A 17,670-nucleotide genomic window follows, 5' to 3' on the forward strand; every position below is an offset into this window, starting at 1 on the left:
TTCTCCAAGGCACCTGAGGGTAGAACAAGAAGCAATGGGTGGAAACTAATCAAGGAGAGAAGCAACTTAGAACTGAGGAGAAACTTCCTGACAGTTAGAACAATTAATCAGTGGAACAGCTTGCCTCCAGAAGTTGTGAATGCCCCAACACTTGAAGTCTTTAAGAAGATGTTGGATAGCTATCTGTCTGAAATGGTATAGGGTTTCCTGTCTAGGCAGGGGGTTGGACTAGAAGACCTCCAAGGTCCCTTCCAACTCTACTATTGTATTGTATTGATGGGGCGGGGCCAGTCAGAGGTGGTATTTACCAGTTCTCCGAAACACTCAAAATTTCCGCTACTGGTTCTCCAGAACTGGTCAGAACCTGCTGAATGCCACCTCTGTACCATATATAAAACCAATCTCAGAGATGTATTTTCTAATTGGCTACCCTGAATAATCATAATTTACATACACTGAGACAGACTTTTGGCAATGGACATTTACAAAAGGACGAGAGACACTTGCCAACTTCATGAACCATCATCCACCAATTTCCAGCTTTCTTTAGTAAAAAAAAAAAGTAGATAAAATGGTGTTAGGTAGCTAAAGGAGCTCAAGAAAAACATTAGAATTCATTCTGATTTTCCATTCCAAAAGGTACTCACAGAAATTAGCAATCCCTAAACTGCTTTTTTTTTTTTTCAAAAATTTTTATTGGTTTTTTTAAAACATTTACTAGGAAAAGGGTATGTGGAATAATAAACAAATTTTGGCAGCTGCAAGTATGGCAGACGCCCCCTCCCTCTAAACTCATAATATACATCTAGATATAAAACATTAATACATAATCATGTAAAATCAGCATATAAGAATAAAAGTTTTCAATCAACTTATATATTATAACATATTTTCTAAATATAATTTCACTATTACTTTCGGTATGTTTATAGCAATGTGGTTTTCTTATTCATTTTTGTGACCTGAGCTTTCTTGGTATTGCCCCTTCCCCACCCACCCCCCGCTGGCAGAGCTCCGGCCCCTCCCGTGTCCTGTATAACCGTTGTAGAATCTTCTGCTTTTTCTAGGTTTGCTTTATTTTTTCCATAAAGGCCTGAGCCTCTATGGGTGTATTAATTCTAATTTCTGGATTTGTCCTCATGCCTGATCAAGGTGAAACATACTGAAGTAGAATTAGGTTGGGGGGGCTGGGTGTGACATAATAAAAGCAGTTTGCCACTACATTCTTTGGATATATATATTTTTGTTTCCTAAGTCAAGCTAACATGACTGATACCAAGTTCTATTTTAGGGTAAAAACCTCATTTGGATTTCTGCCCTTGAGGATTTTGCAATGTTTTATGACAATTTATCAAGCAGTACATTTGAAAGCATTTGCATATAAAAACTACAGTTAACACAAGCCAGTGTGGATGAGTTTGCAAACTATGCTGAATTAATTCTACATCTTTTTCCAAACAGTTGCCAATTTAATAGATCAAGGGAATGCTTCGTAATATACCTGATCCTCAACAAAGCCTTCAACAGAGAGCATCATAATATTCCCCTTCAAAAAGTGATTAAAATGGCTAGATCAGTGTTTCTCAAACTTGGCGACTTTAAGTCCTGTGGACTTCAACTCCCAGAATCCCCCAGCCAGCATAGCTGGCTGGGGAATTCTGGGAGTTGAAGTCCACAGGACTTAAAGTCACCAAGTTTGAGAAACACTGGGCTAGATGGTACTACTATTAAATGGACTTAAGTTGGCTAAATGACCATACTCCCAAGGTATTTTGTACCAGCTGTCAGCTAATTGAGTAGGCTACCATATTAAGAGTCCTTCGTGATATATCAGACTGTGAAACCAATGCCATGAAGTATTACTTTTATTGTAAAGCTCTAGTATAAAATATTTCAAGGCGGAATACCCTTCTACCTCCCTTCCTTTATCTTGGTGTGATCTAGGAAGGAGCTTGTTTAAAATGTTTACTCATCTTACCTTCTTGTCTTTCTTGTCCCATAAGAGTCACATAAAAGATCCCTTTTATGTGATTCTTGCCTTGATAGCAGCTCTTTCTCTTATCCAAAAGAATAGCTAACATCCACAAATGTCATTTTTCTTAAAGTTACAGTTTCTGTCATTGAGAAACAAAGGGAGAATACACAATTAAATACTCCATACAGATTACATTTAAAAAAACAACCTTACTTTTCTTTGTGGCAGGCATCATATGGTTTCAACCTTTGATCTTTTTTATTTACCCCTGCCATGACTTTGATCTAATCTGTTGCATATGTAGGCTTGCTAGAATGCATATTATAATCTTAAATGGGATCTATAAAGTGTATCTTCTCCAAAAGGAAGAAAAGCGGAAACTCATGACTGGGTTTTTCATTCTATTTTAATGTCAGTAGTAACAAATAAAATGTTGACCTCTCTAGTCTTTATATATTTAATTGTCTGGGATTCTTCTTGGGTTTGATTTATATAATTATTCACACTCCATTTTTTCAGCTTGATGGGTCCCACGAATAGCTTACACTTAAACTAAACCATAAAAACAAAGTCATGTAAACTTGGTAAAAAAAAAACATCCAGAAAACATCAAAAAAAAGTGCATCCATCTAGTGTCACATTCAGTTTAGCCTCAAGAGCAAAGGCATTTCGTGAATCAGTTTTCCTTAACCTATTGTTTTCCAGATGTTTTGGAACTATAATTTCCAACTTGTCAGCATCTGGGAATTCTGGGAGCATAGACCCCAAAACATGAATATTCAACATATGAATCCATAAACTGTGGAAGAAAGTTTACAATATCAATACAAAATGACACAACTGTTTAAATTCTTCTGAAACTAAATTAAGTGCATTACAAATATTGGTGACATCAGATTCAGTAATATAACGTGAATTCTTATTGTCATAATCTTTTAATACCTGGTTTCATACTTGTCCATAAAATTGTTCAGAATTTATTCCTCTATATTAGTAATTAAGTCCTACATTTTTGCTTCTTTTACAGCTTCCTGAAAGCTGAGTGAATATCCAATTTGAAGATTTGTTGTGAAGAAACAATTGTTAAATTACTCCTTCGACATAAATGTTCAAATCATATCAAAAAGATTCAGGTCCAGTTCCTGCATTTGTACAGATATTTGCCTATGCAAAAATACCCATTTTCTAAGCTGCTCCCATAGTTTGAAGAAAACCAATTCAATTCAAATATTTGAATCAATTCAAATTTCTGAATCCATTTTTTTTTAAATCCAAGGGTCCTGGATTTCCCTAATTTTTATTTTGCTGTGATGCCGACATTTCTGTTTAGCAGAGAGATTTATATGTTAGATTTAGGCTGTAATGAGCCTTCATCACCTTTCCTACAGTCTAAAATATTTGAGACTCTTTAGCTTAGAAAAAAAGAAGCGGAGATATGATTCAGCAGGCATGTGACTGAGACATGAATTCTTGCCTCATGGATAAAATGAGCAGTTTCTCCTCACTTTGTGGCGGCAGGGTGCCTTCTACTCAATACTGACTCCTGGCAATAGCCTAGATTAGTCCCAGCAGTTTTCCCAACAGCATTTTCAGAGGTAGTCTGCTATTACTTTCTTCCTACAGCTGAGGAAAATAATTGAGCCATAATCTCCCAGCTGGCTTTGTGTCTAAGGTAAGATGAGAACTCACAAGTCTCTAGCCCAGGGGTGTCAAACTCACATCATCACAGCAGTCATGTGATGTAGTGGGACTTTCCCTCCCATTGCTGAACTGGGCATGAATGTGGCCAGCACGTGATGCATCTGGCCTGCGGACCAAGAGTTTGACAGCGCTGCTCTAGCCTGATAACTTAACCACTACGCCAAATTGCCTTTATCTCCCTCACGAAGGATGGATGATGAGATATAAAACATGCTCTATTGCAGTGTTTCTCAACCTTGGCGACTTTAAGTCCTGTGGACTTCAACTCCCAGAATCCCCCAGCCAGCATAGCTGGCTGGGGAATTCTGGGAGTTGAAGTCCACAGGACTTAAAGTCGCCAAGGTTGAGAAACACTGCTCTAGTGAATCCTGCACTGAGCAGGGAGGTGAATTAGGTGGTCTCTAATCCCCTTTCAACTTGATTCTAGATTTTAATTGATACAGTCGGCTACTACTACAAGTACAAGTCTTGGAGTCTCTCTTTTCAAAAAGTTCCACATTTACCAAATCTGCTGAGTTTACCCTCTGTTCTTTCTGCAGCTGAAACTGAATGCCTGGATTCTTTCCCTGCTCTCCTTCACTCCTTTATCACTTTGTTTCAAATATTTACACGTTATCTGTCATGCAATGCATCTCCAGGCAGTTTACAGAAACAGAAGATTTTTACATAAATACAATCATGTAAAAACAAACATGTCCACCAGTATAACTGTAACACTGTATAGCTGTGTATCAGTGCCTCATAAATATTTCATCTCTGCTATCACGAGTTCTCAAATGCTTAGGTGGATTTTTAAAAAATTAACAACCTTCTCCCCTGAGTTTCAGAAGGCCCCACCCTTTTAAATTTCCAGAAAACTATGATCAGATGATCTTCCCTAAGTGTTGGGTTAAGATGAGACTGGAGTTCAGCTAATGCATTGGGGAGTATGGTCTTTGAGGCACCATGAATTGTACCATGTTTCCCCGAAAATACAACCTGTCCTGAAACTAAAGCCTTGCCACATTTTTCGCGTGGGCAGAAATATAAGGCCACCCCAAAAATAAACCCCCTGAACAACCCCCCCTCCAGCCAGGCAGAGCACTGCTCACCGACATAGCGGTATCCTGAAGGCGCAGGAGCCGGGGAGGGAGAGAAAGGCGCTCACATTGCTTGGCTCCTTAGGGATACCCCTAGGTTGGGGAGTGATGTTCTGCCTGGCCAGAGGGGGGAGTTGCCAGGTGGCTGCTCCCTTGCGAACTGGCTCCCGAAGAGCTGGGAACAGCCTCAGGGGTGAAGCAGCCATGAGGTGACCAAGTTCATGAGCAACCGCCTGGCAAACCCCCTCTCCAGCCGGCCAGAGCACCATTCACTGACCTATGGTTGTGGGCTGGCTGCTGGAAGACTCTCTGTCTGGAAGACTCTCTTACAGAGAGTTCCAGCAGCCAGCACACAACCATAGAGCACACTCCTTGAGCGGCCACTGCTGGAAGACTCGGCAGCCAAGTTTTGGAGTTTGGAACCAGAGAAGGCGTTATGCTCGGAGCGCGGTGGCAGCGGCTGCTGCAGGGAGAGCTGGGCCCAGGCATGTTGAGGCTAGGAGGCATGCCTGCTGGAGGCGGAACAGGTGCTCACGCAACCCCCTTCTCCAGTTGGGCAGAGCTCCATGCATTGACCTAGTGGGTATCCCTAATGTGCCAAGCAGCGGGAGCTGGGGAGCAGGCAGAGCGTCACGAGCCTTAGTGATACCCCTTAGGTCAGTGAATGGCGCTCTGCCTGGCTGGAGAGGGGGGGTTGCTGGGCGATTGCTATGAGCTTGGCCACCTCATGGCTGCTTCACCCCGAGGCTGTGCCCGGCTCTTCGGGAGCCAGTTCGCAAGGTAGCAGCCACCCAGCATCCCAAAACAATAAGCCCTCCCCTATAATAAGCCCAAGGGCATATTTTGTAAGTAAAAAGAAAATAAGACCCTTTCGTTTTTCGGGGAAACATGGTAGTTTTGATGTTAATGTTTTTCTTTTATTTTTATTTTATTTTTTTTGTTTTATTGTTGCTATGAACCTTCCAGGATTATTGTATATAAGAGGGATGGTCATATAAATATTGAACAGAATAAAACCAGACACTCAACTCCATTCCTGCCTTTTCTCCAACCTCATATTTAGAAGTTCTGAATGGGAACTTTAGCTGTGTTCCTTCAAAATGCGTGCAACTTCTCAAATGAACTGACATCTGAATTAAGCAAGATCCAAAAACTTACCCATAGATATTCTCACCTTCAAGAGATTGAAAGTTTTAGATGCAATATGTGGTAAGAGCCAAAGACACTGCCTGCACCACAGATATGCTTTATTGTTTTGTGTTGTGGCCCAGCAGGAGCCGTTGGAGCTGCCACCAGACTCCGAGAGCGAGGGTTCCTATGTGTCAGCTCTGGAGGACCCTGGGCAGGTTTCTGACTCTGAGCAGGGATCGGAGAGTCTGGTCGGCCACCAGGAGGCGCCTGAGGCATGGAGCAGCAGTGAGAGCCAAAGGAAGGGGGCTCCGGATGCCATGCCTTGGAGCAGTGGGGAGGAGTCACGGGACAGTGACTCAGACATAAGCAGGGAGTTCTTAGATGCCCGTTATCGCCGCGCCCACAGGCACAAGGAGCAAGGGCGCAGTTACCAGCGGTAATTGCTCTCAGCTGCTGATAAGTAGACCCCCTTCAGTCTATAAAAGGATTGACTGAGCATACGCCTTTGCAGAAGTCAACAAAGGAATTATTCGGGAAGTTCTGTCTTGGAAGCTTAGCATGCTGGACAGCTGCTATCGTGTCTCTGTGTTGGAGGTGTCGGAGAGCCTTGTCGTGGTGGACTACTGGCTGTCTGTCTGTCTGTGCAATAAATCCTGTTGAAGTAGTATTGTTCCGGAGCGTGTTCTGTGTTGGTGAGGGAAGAAGGGGGATCAGAACAGTTCTCCAACTTCTTTTTTATTCAGATGAATGTCAAAATGAAATTAGTTCTTGCTTTATTTCTAATAGTGTGCTCTCCAAACGTACTAATAGAAAAAGCCCTATTCCGAGTAACTCGTTACTAGAATCAGCTTTATACATCATATTTTTCAGTTCCCTAGAAACAAATAAAATATGTAAAATCTTATTTAGACTTTACTACAATTATAATAGTGTTCCAATTCAGTCCCTCTGGTTTTAAAAGAAATCCAGTCATTTAAGGTTAAAGTAGCCTAGGATTGAAAGTAAGTAAGATGACCTTGACAGAGATATACAGGCTCCATTGCTAAGCATCAAGAGGGGAAGCATTTTCTAGGTCCACAAGAAGATAAATTTGGAAGTGACTCAGGCAGGCATTCTCTGTAATTCACTAGGGCATAATAAGGAGCAAGTACAGCACAATCAGACTTGCAAGATTCAATTATGATACCCAAGTTCAATGAAAATAATTTTAGCCTTCCTATGAGTTCATTTCCTGGCCTTTTCTATCATGTGCATCTAATAATCAATCAAAATCTAGTTATCAGATGAACTAGAAGAATATGCCAATTCAATAGTTGGTATTCAAGCCTTTCTTTTTTAAAAAAAATATTTTTTTTATTTTTTTATTTTCAAAACAAACACAACACATTCTTCTTTACATACTGTAGAAAGTGTATCAGTTGGTTACAAAAAGGCTTTCGTGCATCTCTTCTGCAGTCAAAAAACATAATTCATATTAACTCAAGTATTTTAACTCAGATATTTATACATGTTATCATCATCATACCTCCATTTTCATTTGACTATAATTGTTTAAACGTCCTTCATCATAAAATATACCAAGATTTAATACTTAACCAATACTGGCATTTCATTTACTATTTCTAAAATCCTCCAATAACACTGGATCCTTATATCCTATTCTAGCTAAACATCATAATATTTAATAACAAAGTTTTCTAATCCTCCTTTCCAAATCACTGTCTACAATTGACATCCAGTTTCCTTATGTTGTACCCATACCTGTATATACGTTGTTATCATTATCCCTCCTTTATTTAACCATATCCTGCATCATAACATTTCCCCCCTAATAATCAAGACTTAACGGTATTTAACTTAATTCTTTTTTATTAACATTTATATATAATCAAAAAGGATTTCTAATCTTCCTTTCATGAGTACAATTCAATATTCATATCCAATTATTACTTATCATAACACTACACATTGTATATATTATTATCATTATCAATTATTTATTTAACTATATCTATTGTCACCAAATTTCACTAAGTTTAACTAGTTTTAAATTATACTCTTCCATCTATCAACCTGTACCTTTCCAGTAACAAAACAATCTCATATCTTCTGCCATTTGTGGTGTCAGTCCTCTAATCATCTCCTTAATCAACTTTGTATGGACTCTTCTTAGCAACTCCTTACTTGTAAAATCTCTCATGTAATTTTGATGCCCTTCTTCTGTTTCTTTAATCACCTTATCTTTGATTGTCGGTGGTGTTATCAATGATATTACTAATACATTTTCTCTCTTTAAATCCATAAATTCTTTTGTTTTTTCTTCTTCTGTATCTTGCCATCTGGGATAGATTTCCCCTCCATTTAATTCCTCTTTCAGTATTCCACTCTTTCCATTTTCAGAGACAAACCAATCACCATAAATATCAGCAATTTTAATTTCTTTATATTCATTTTCCTCTTCGATTTTTAGGATTTTAACCACCACCTTTTCCATTTGATAAGCATCTCCAACTTCTTTATCATATTTTATTGTTAGATACTCTAAGTCTTCCAACTTCTTCTCTATCCTCTCATATGTGTTTGATAATTTCTGTATTTCTGAGAATGTTTTTGCAGACTTAAATTTTCTTTCTGCTGTTGAAATTGTGCCATTATCTTCAGCTAACAAACACTGCTGCTCTAGCTTGGAAGGTTTTAACAAGATTAAGCATAGATTCACAACAACGTTTTATTTTCACCTTTCTCTGGTTAAAGATATACTTCAAAGGGACATCTGTATGCTTTTCTTCTTATCACTCTCCATAAATAAGCAGTGAGACCTTGGAGTGCCAAGCCAGAATAATCAGTGAGAAAAGTAAGAATGTTTCATTTCCAATAGACAAACCACCAGCCTCCGAGTAGCAGTGTTATTGTTGCAATTTTCTTTGTTTCTTTTTGTATCTTTTTTGTATTTCAAGTTTTAAAAAAAGTCTGATTCTTGAATGAGTTGGAAGAACACCCACAGTAATGAAAGAGGAGAATTTTAGTCCATAAATTACAAAGAATAATAAAAGAAAAAATAGAAGAAGAAAACTTAATCGATTCGTTTTAAAAGGCTTGCATAAATTCCATCCGTGAAGCTAGCATTTAAAAAGTAAGATAACCCACTGTCCAAAACCATTCCAAATTTAATTCCGCCACTTATTTCTTCTGTTCTCCAATTTAAATTAGTTTTAAGTTTTTTATAGGCAGTCTCTTTTAAAACAGTAAAAATTCTTCACCAACTGGCAACACTTTCTCTTTCCGTATTCTTCCATTTTGGAGCTGCCCCGACTTAATCAGCCTAATGGCTGGATTTTATGTCACCGGTTTGAAGAACGTCTCTTGGATCAATCAGGGACTTTGCGATGTGCCTGAGATCAGCAAGACATGTTCTTCTGTTCACCGTCTCTGTGGGACGGTTTAGGTCCATTTGGACCACCCAGCGGCAAAAGTATCAATGGCGATCTTAGAGCATTGAGATCGCACATTGTCTCGTCGTGACATTGACTCCTCCTCCGGTATTCAAGCTTCTCTGTCTGCCAACTGAATGCACACAACTGAAAGAATGAACTTTCTTTCCTTCTCTCTTAGGTTCCTAAGTTTATGTTGAAGGATGGGAATCCCCTTTGCAGCAGATTTGCAGAAGGAAGTGTAAAAAAAGAGTAGAAAAGAGGAAGATGGTAGAGCAACAGGAACTTCATTCACACAACTATGGATATCAGCTAATAAATAAAGTCCACATTTCATGAATAATTCTATAAAAAATAATGAGCATATAGGTAGAAAACACAAGGAAATGAAGCATTGTAAGAAGATAAAATTTTATGACAGGATAAAAATAATTGCCTGTTTTTCATGTCTAATACAATTGCAAGGTTAAGATTAGCTCCAAGGAAACAAGTAAAGTATGGATAGAGGGCATCATACAAATCTATTCAGAGCAACAAATCAGCCAAGAAATCTGAACCAAGGGCCCATAATCAAAGAGGAACTTCAAACAAATGCATTTAGTCAAAGAATTAGCATGCTTATACAGCAGCTTGATAACATAGCAAATTTGCCCAAACAGTGCTTAAACAAATTAACTGAACATTTGCCTTCTAAGTTTGTCTTTCCACTATCTAAAACATTAGTCCATATTACTTTTATAACAATACCAGAATATACAAAAACACCAACAAGTGAAGATACAATCTAGAGCAGTGATGGCGAACCTTTTTCTTACAGCGTGCCCAAATTGCACACACACGCCCACTCAATCTCCCCATCCCCACACTTGCACATGCAAGCACCACTTCCCTGCGTATGCACACATGACCCCTCCACAGGCTCCAGAGGCATTCCTGAAGCCTGAGGAAGGTGAAAATGACCTCCCCCAGCGGCCCTTCGGAAGCCAGAAACAGATTGTTTTTGAATTTCTGGATGGCCCGTTGGGGCCATTTTTCATCCTCCCCAGCCTCCGGAGGCTTTCCTGAAGCCTGGCTTTCCATAGTTCACTCGTGAAAATGTCTTCCTCTGGTCCTATGGAAGGGCAAAAAATTAGCTGGCTGGTGCACACATGCGCACTGGAGCTGACAGCTGGTGTGCCACCTGTGGCACACATGCTATAAGTTCGCCACTACAGATCTAGAGAATATATGTCTGTTATTATCTTCAATTTGACCAATTTGACCTCACACCACTCTACCCTATCTGTCTGGGGAGGGAGGGGTTATCAAAAATCAAACCTGGGACCAAATTCAGGCTTTTTCATTCAGATGTTTAAAACATGGACAATCCAAATGAACAACCGACTTTCATGAGCCAAAGTCTTGTTCCATCCAGGCTTTTAAACTTCTTGCATCTCCAACTTTTCTGAGGGCAAAAACCATTGAGTAGGGAGAAAAAGAGAACATTTTTTGTGATGCCCAAGGGTTAGAAAAATTTTAAAAATCAAGATGATAGTCACCCAATCAAAGCCTTGCTGTCATGTCTTTCTGAGATGTACGGCAGTGCTGGGTACTCCGAGATATCTCTCTATTACTCAAAGCACAAAACCACTGGTCACCCGTCTTTGGTATAGTCATTTTGATCTTTCCTGAAAGAAATGACCTGGTGACAGTCTGTTGTGGCAGGCCAAGTCACAAAACAGATACAAGAGACATTCAATTAATGCTACTTCATTGCTCTAGGGCTGTGATGGCGAACCTATGGCACATGAGCCGGAGGTGGCACGCAGAGCCCTCTCTGTGGGCACATGTGCCATGGCCAGCTGCTTTTCTGGTCTTTGCATGCACTGGAGTGCTGGAAACCCAAAGACCAGCTGGCCGGTGTACATATGCACACCGGCCAGTTAGTCTTTGGGTTTCAGGCGCTCCAGCACACACACACGCACACAAATTTGTGTGCACACAGGCATTCCATTTTGGGTACTCAGTGCCAAAAAGTTCGCCACCACTATTGTAGAATATGACTCTTATGAGGTGAGGTTATTTTAAGCTTCTTTCTTATAATTACTCCAATTTCTGGATAATCTCGTTTCCAAGTTCCTTCTTAACAGCCCTTTTATATATTTCCCAAATTTATCTAAATTCCTTTAGACCCTGCCCCAATAATTTATGATGTAATACCTGCTTAATTAGATTATTACAATCTGTATAACTGCTTTATATGTGTGTGTGTGTCAGGGGTGGTTCCTGCCAGTTCTAACCTCTTCTATAGAAGAGGTTCCACAAATCTACAGTGCCGCTTAGAAACGGTTTCAGCTCCCTCCCCCACCCATCCACCTGTCATCAAGATGAAGAGCAAGAGGAGGAATTCTGGGAGATGAAGTCCACAAGTCTTAAAACTGTCACTTTTGAACACCCGTGGGTTGTTTTTTTTCCTAAAGGGTTAGGGATGCAAAGGTCTTGTAACTTGATAGCTTTAAGACTTGCACACTTCAATGCCAGAGTTCCTGAGCCAACATGACTGGAGGAGGAATTCTGGGACTTGAAGTCCAGAAGTCTTAAAGCTGTCAAGTTTGAACACCCCTGGGTTTTTCTTCCCTAAAGGCTTTAGGGGTGCAAGGGTCTTTTAACTTGACAGCTTTAAGACTTGCGTGCTTCAAATGCCAGGGTTTCTGAGCCAAATTTTGGTTGCTAAGCAAGAGCATTGTTAAGTGAGTTTCACCACATTTTACAAGTTGGCCACGCCCACCCTGTCACATGGCTGGCAAACCACTCCCACCCAATCACATGGCCGGCAAGCCACTCCCACCCAGTCACATGGTCAGCAAGTCACACCCACAAAGCAGGCCACACCTACAGAAGAGGATCTAAAAAATTTTTAAACCCACCACTGGTGTGTGTGCATTAAGTATGTGTATTAAATATGCTAACAAAAGCTGACAATTGTATTTTATATATTTTCCTAACTTTGGGGTGGGTGCATTCCTGATTGCCCCAATTATTTTCTCACTAATTCAAAATTCATAGTAATTTTACATGTTTAGATTCTGCACCAAGAAAAAATTAATTTTCATTCTTTAATGAACTGTAGTTCATGCTAGGAATCTCCCTAGTACAGAGCTTTCAAGCCAAGTGTTCAGATTACTGCAATTCCATCCAGTGACCCCAGATGGGCATTCAAAGATAGGTGGGGATTGAATGTAAAATCAGGCAAGAAACCAGAAAGTTGCTGTTACATAATTTCTATGGTTGCTTTCTTTCCTGAAGACCTTCTAAATAGTATTGCACATTCCTTATCAGTATAATATACAAATGGTCATGAGTTCAACAGTAAATGCCAGGTAATAAAAAAAAATCTTTCCCGTGACCAGGCATAGGATTGTGTGTCACATAATATAAAGTTTATATTATTGTAGAACTCTGGTTAAAGGTATTTGAAATACAGGTAGAAATAGGGCTGCAGAAGTACTCAATTTACTTGGTTAAAAGACTCAAAATAATAATAATAAAATGAAACTTTTATTTTAGGTTTTGGTGATTAGATCAACTTTGTGGTTAAAGAAATGTTTTGTATCTACTAAAAATGTCAAGCAAAAAGTTGAGGGTGTAACTTTTTTTGTACTGAAAAAAAGCAGAAATCACTGCTTTTTCCCCCCTTTCTATATCTTTGCACTCTTTCATTTCTTCTTTTCCCTTTCTTTTCTGATTATTGTTTCTTTTTGTATTTACAATGATAATAAACTTTTATAAAATTCTTGGGGTGGGGGGGGAAGGCAACCCTTTAACCGCTTCTTCCCCAGAAATGTTTCATTTCAAACTGATTCAAACTGACCACTGTTCCCAATTATGGAATGGTACAGCATTGTTCAGAAAATAAATGCAAGTGGTAGATTTTAAACATCTCCCATATTTTTATTATCTTCCATATATACATCTGTTCTTCATTTCCAAGTCTAATAAAGGCCTAGTAATGAAAGGAATGAGTCCACCAATCTCTAGATCATCAATCAGCTAGAAGAAGCTAACCGTAAGATATAACTTTAAGATAAATTTTAAAAATCAAATTTTCCGAACATAGAAGAAATAGGCAAGTGTAGATTCACAAGTTGCTCTCACTGTGAGTGAGTAGGCATCTTTGGTAAATGTTCTAAAATACATAAAATAAATAAATATCTGAGGTTGACCTATGGTATGCTAGAAAGCAAAATGACTCACATCTGTAGGACCTTCTGAATATATTGGCTTCTGAATAGGAACACTAATCACGCAGGAGAAATATGCCTACTCAGCAATCCTGGGCCACAGTTGCTAAATGCTAGAAGTGAGGACGAAAATACTTACCAGCAAGATCAATTACGTTTTGACATTTTACAATCAGCCTTGTTTATTTCCCTGAAAAGTAGAGCCACTGATTACACTTTCATATTCAATACTTGTAATCAAATCAATAACTTAGGGGAAACCAATAAAAGCAATACATTTCTGAAACATAAGGTCACAGTTGTAATGAATATTTACATTTGTATTTCTATCTCACAATAATATTAATTTAATAATCCTGCAGGAACAACAACAAATAAGCAACCTGCCTAATTTGTAATCAGCGTGGATTGAATTTGAGCTTAGACCTGAGACTATCATTCACTGCTATCAATCACGGGCAGCTCTATTTTGACTCTGGGCTGCAATAAATCAAATAACTGTTTGAAGTTCTTTTGTTCTAAGAGGTGTACAATATCACTACTACACAGTTCCTATGTTCAATTCAAAGTATTGCTTTAAAGCCTTACATGACACAGGTCCAGTTTATTGGTGGGGCTATTTCCCTCAGAGGGCATCTAGGTCAAATAATATGGGATTATGTCCAGGCTCTTCCATTAAAGGTTATCATCTGATGAGGCTTTGGATATCTTCTCCATATCTGCCCCAGCCCTTTGCAATAGCCTTCTAATCTGAAATTCAAGGGCTCCCTTCTGTTTTAGTCTTCTGAGAGACCATAAATACCTGGGTCTTCGTCTAAACATTGGGCTAGCTTGGAGATTGAGTTAGGAGGCAAATAGTTTGATTGGTCTACTCTGGTGTTTGATGGGAGTGGTTGTTTAATTTTTCTTGAATTGTTTTTATTGGTTGTTGAACCAATGTGTAAGAAACCTTCCACTTTTGGAGTATCTGATAACCTTGACCCAGCTCTCAGAACTCTGGACTGATTCTGGACTAGTCTTCCACATACTCCTATTTGCAAATAACTCATTCAGACAAATATCTGAGACTCTGTTTTGAATTGCATGATATTATCTCTTGACCTTGAGTAAACTGAAATATATCATAGCAACTGTATGTAAGTCAGTAATTGAAACCTGAAGCAGGACAGAGAAGAGATATATCAGCCTACAAAGGGAACGGTGCCAGAGCAAGTGTCTCAGTAGGGATTCTCCCTAGTTCTCTGGACAGCAAAGGCAAAGGGGGTGGAGTGCTTTCAAAACTTGCAAGACTGTTATGTAAACCTACAACAAAGATGGTATTACTACTTAGGGCACCAATCCTCAAACTATGGCCTGTGGGCCGGATACAGCCCGCCAATGCAAAATAGCTGGATTGCAGAGGGGTGAGATTCAGCCCTGCCCCTCGCCCCACCCTGCCCCTCACCGTCGGATTTATCTTCCAGCGAGCATCCACTCCATTTGCACTTCTGGTTAGTTATTTCAGTGGTTGAGCTGCACTTCTGATCACACTGCTGCTGCCGAAGGTAAAGCCAAAGGGTGCTGGGGAGAACCAGCTGACTGGGGGATGATCTTGCCAGTGCAGCCATATGATCCAGGGCCAATGGGTGAGAAGAGGAGAGGCTGCTGCTGGCTTGAAAAGCAGCTCTGCTGCCAGCTTGTAAAGTAGTGCTTTAAAAGTCTTTAAAATGCTTTAAAAACAGCCTTCCAGGATGATTTTCACAGCCATATGATCCAGGGCTGATGGGTAAGTAGGGGAGGGGCAAGTACAGCAAGGACAAAGGCAAAATGGACTGCTAAATTGGCCATGCCCATTAAGTCACATGCCCACCTAGCATGCCTACCCAGTCGTATGACCACCTACCTATGCCCACCTAGTGGTCCAGCTCCCCAACAGTCTGAGGGACCATGAATCAGCCCCGTTTAAAAAGTTTGAGGACCCCTGATGTATGGTTTTAGTTACTTGTCTGGACCACCTCAAAAAACAGACACATGGTTTATCTATCTTCAGATTTCCTAGTGTTCTGTCACGGCAACATCTAATGATTTGGATGAACTAAACAAAGTCAGATCTAATTAATATTTGAATGGGAGGCCATCAGGGAATCTCAGAATCATTAAGCTCGACTAAAAAGCCACAAAAAAAAAATCCTGGAAAGTAATGACAAGTTACTACTCTACTGTTTGCAAGAAAGTGACAGAGATACAGTATGCCCATGTAATCACCATGAGTCAAGTTGAATGTGAGAAAATCTTTTAAATATGGACAATTCTTTCAGTCCTATTCCTATCCATAATAAAATATATTCATAATAAATATACTATTCATATTAATGATTCCCATCACATTTTTGGCTTATTGTGACATGTTTTTTACTCTGGGAACTGAAGATGATAAGTGCTGAAGGAACCAGGTAGCATTGAACTGAGCAGACCAAAGTGGCTGTCAGCACTGAAGCCATTTTGGGAGCATCTTCAGGGCCGCCACAGCAAGGCTGGTTGGAGCTGAGGGAACATGAGGGGGGTGGAGATAGAGATAGCTGGGGGATGTGTAGCCAAAATAATATTCTTTCCAGTGGGAGCCAAGGACACTCTGCGAGGTGTTTGGGGGGGGCATGGACAAAAGCCAGCTGAAGTTGGGATTGTGACCTGATTGGACCATGTGACGGATGTGTGACCTTAGGGGAAGAACTTTGGGTTTTGATTTGGATGGGGAAAACCACGGGTCCTTCAGAGTCGGGTTTTCACCAACCATGCCAATATGACATTCTTAATAAATCCATAATTTGAGGAAACTCTAGGCCGCAGCATTTTGATTACTTTGGGTTTGTTACTTGGAACCCTGACAGTGGCTATTTTAAGTAAGGAGTCCCTGCAGATTTTATTCTGTTACTTGTTGCTGACTATAGGGTGTGTGCGCTCATATCCATTTCAAGGGCATTGAGCAAGTACAAAGCTGTACAAAGACATTTCTGTGGTCATGTGGCCAGCATGATGTCATGGAGTGCTGTTACCTTCCTACCATAGTGGTACCTATTTATCTACTCACATTTGCATGTTTTTGAACTGCTTATTTGGCAGGAGATTGGGCAAGGGAGTTCACCCCATCATCTGACCCTCGGGACTGAAACCTGGGCTGCCAGTATTCCAGTCAATCAATAAGCCCACTCTCTTAGCCACTGAGACATCTCGTCATCTCTGGTATTTTAAGAAGATTATTGAAATTCTGCAGCAAATCACAACTACTAGATTCTAAAATTATCGTCTTGAATTTGGGGGGACATCGTTCTCCCCAAGGTGTGTGTGTGTGTGTGTGTGTGTGTGTGTGTATAAAATGAACAAATAAAACTAGCAAATGCCATAGGGTAAACCCAGTACTTTACACTTCATGCTAAGAAATGTATTATTCAGTACAAATTTCTGCCACATAATTACAAAAATTATGCAGAATCAAAGGGCAATTAACAGAGATGATATTATGTATAGGCAGAAAAGGAACTTTTGTGATGATCCAGCCAGATCAACTCTTAAGGAAGTTAATGGAAATTATTTAAGGAAAAAAATCATCTTTTTTATAGCTATAACAACTATTTTTCCATTTTTATTTTATTATTCCTCTTGTTTTGCAAGAGGAAAATTGTGCAAATACTCACACAATTTCCCAGGCATGTGATATTATAAAACACCTTATAAATAAATCCACTGCTGGAATCAATAAAGTGATTGACCAAAGTAAATAAAAATAACTTGGATTTTTTTTATTCCTTTTCTTCTATTTTCTTTGACATTTGGGCAAGACAAAAGCTATGAGAACATTTTGGGAGAAGTCATCAGAAAACAGATACTTAGCAAGTTCATGTAAGGTAGGTAGGCTGGCACACACCAAGCTCTTGGCATTATGCAGACAACTCTACAAAGTACTCCAAATCTATCAATCACTGGAAAAATTAGAAGCTTTGCTGGAATTCTGCCTTTCCAAATGGAACATTTTTAGTTAATGGATTTCATAATTCTGCAAATAGGCATGAAGTAGGGATTTTCCCCCTCCCTATCATTCAATCATGTCTGATTTGTGAAGACTGCCTGGACCAATCCCAGCAGTTTTCTTGGCAAGG

General features: G+C 39.6%; 1 long non-coding RNA gene across 1 annotated transcript in view; it reads right to left on the reverse strand.

Annotated features, from left to right (window-relative positions):
• The window catches only part of LOC309394601, a 44,755-nt gene that overhangs the window by 14,347 nt on the left and 12,738 nt on the right, over positions 1-17,670 (reverse strand). The window contains exon 2 of the long non-coding RNA XR_014175754.1: positions 1,979-2,114. This is a non-coding gene — a long non-coding RNA (uncharacterized lncRNA). The remainder of the gene's footprint in view (positions 1-1,978; positions 2,115-17,670) is intronic.

The sequence above is a fragment of the Natrix helvetica genome, assembly GCF_964273705.1.
Source record: "Natrix helvetica genome assembly, chromosome: 1".
Taxonomy (NCBI): domain Eukaryota; kingdom Metazoa; phylum Chordata; class Lepidosauria; order Squamata; family Natricidae; genus Natrix; species Natrix helvetica.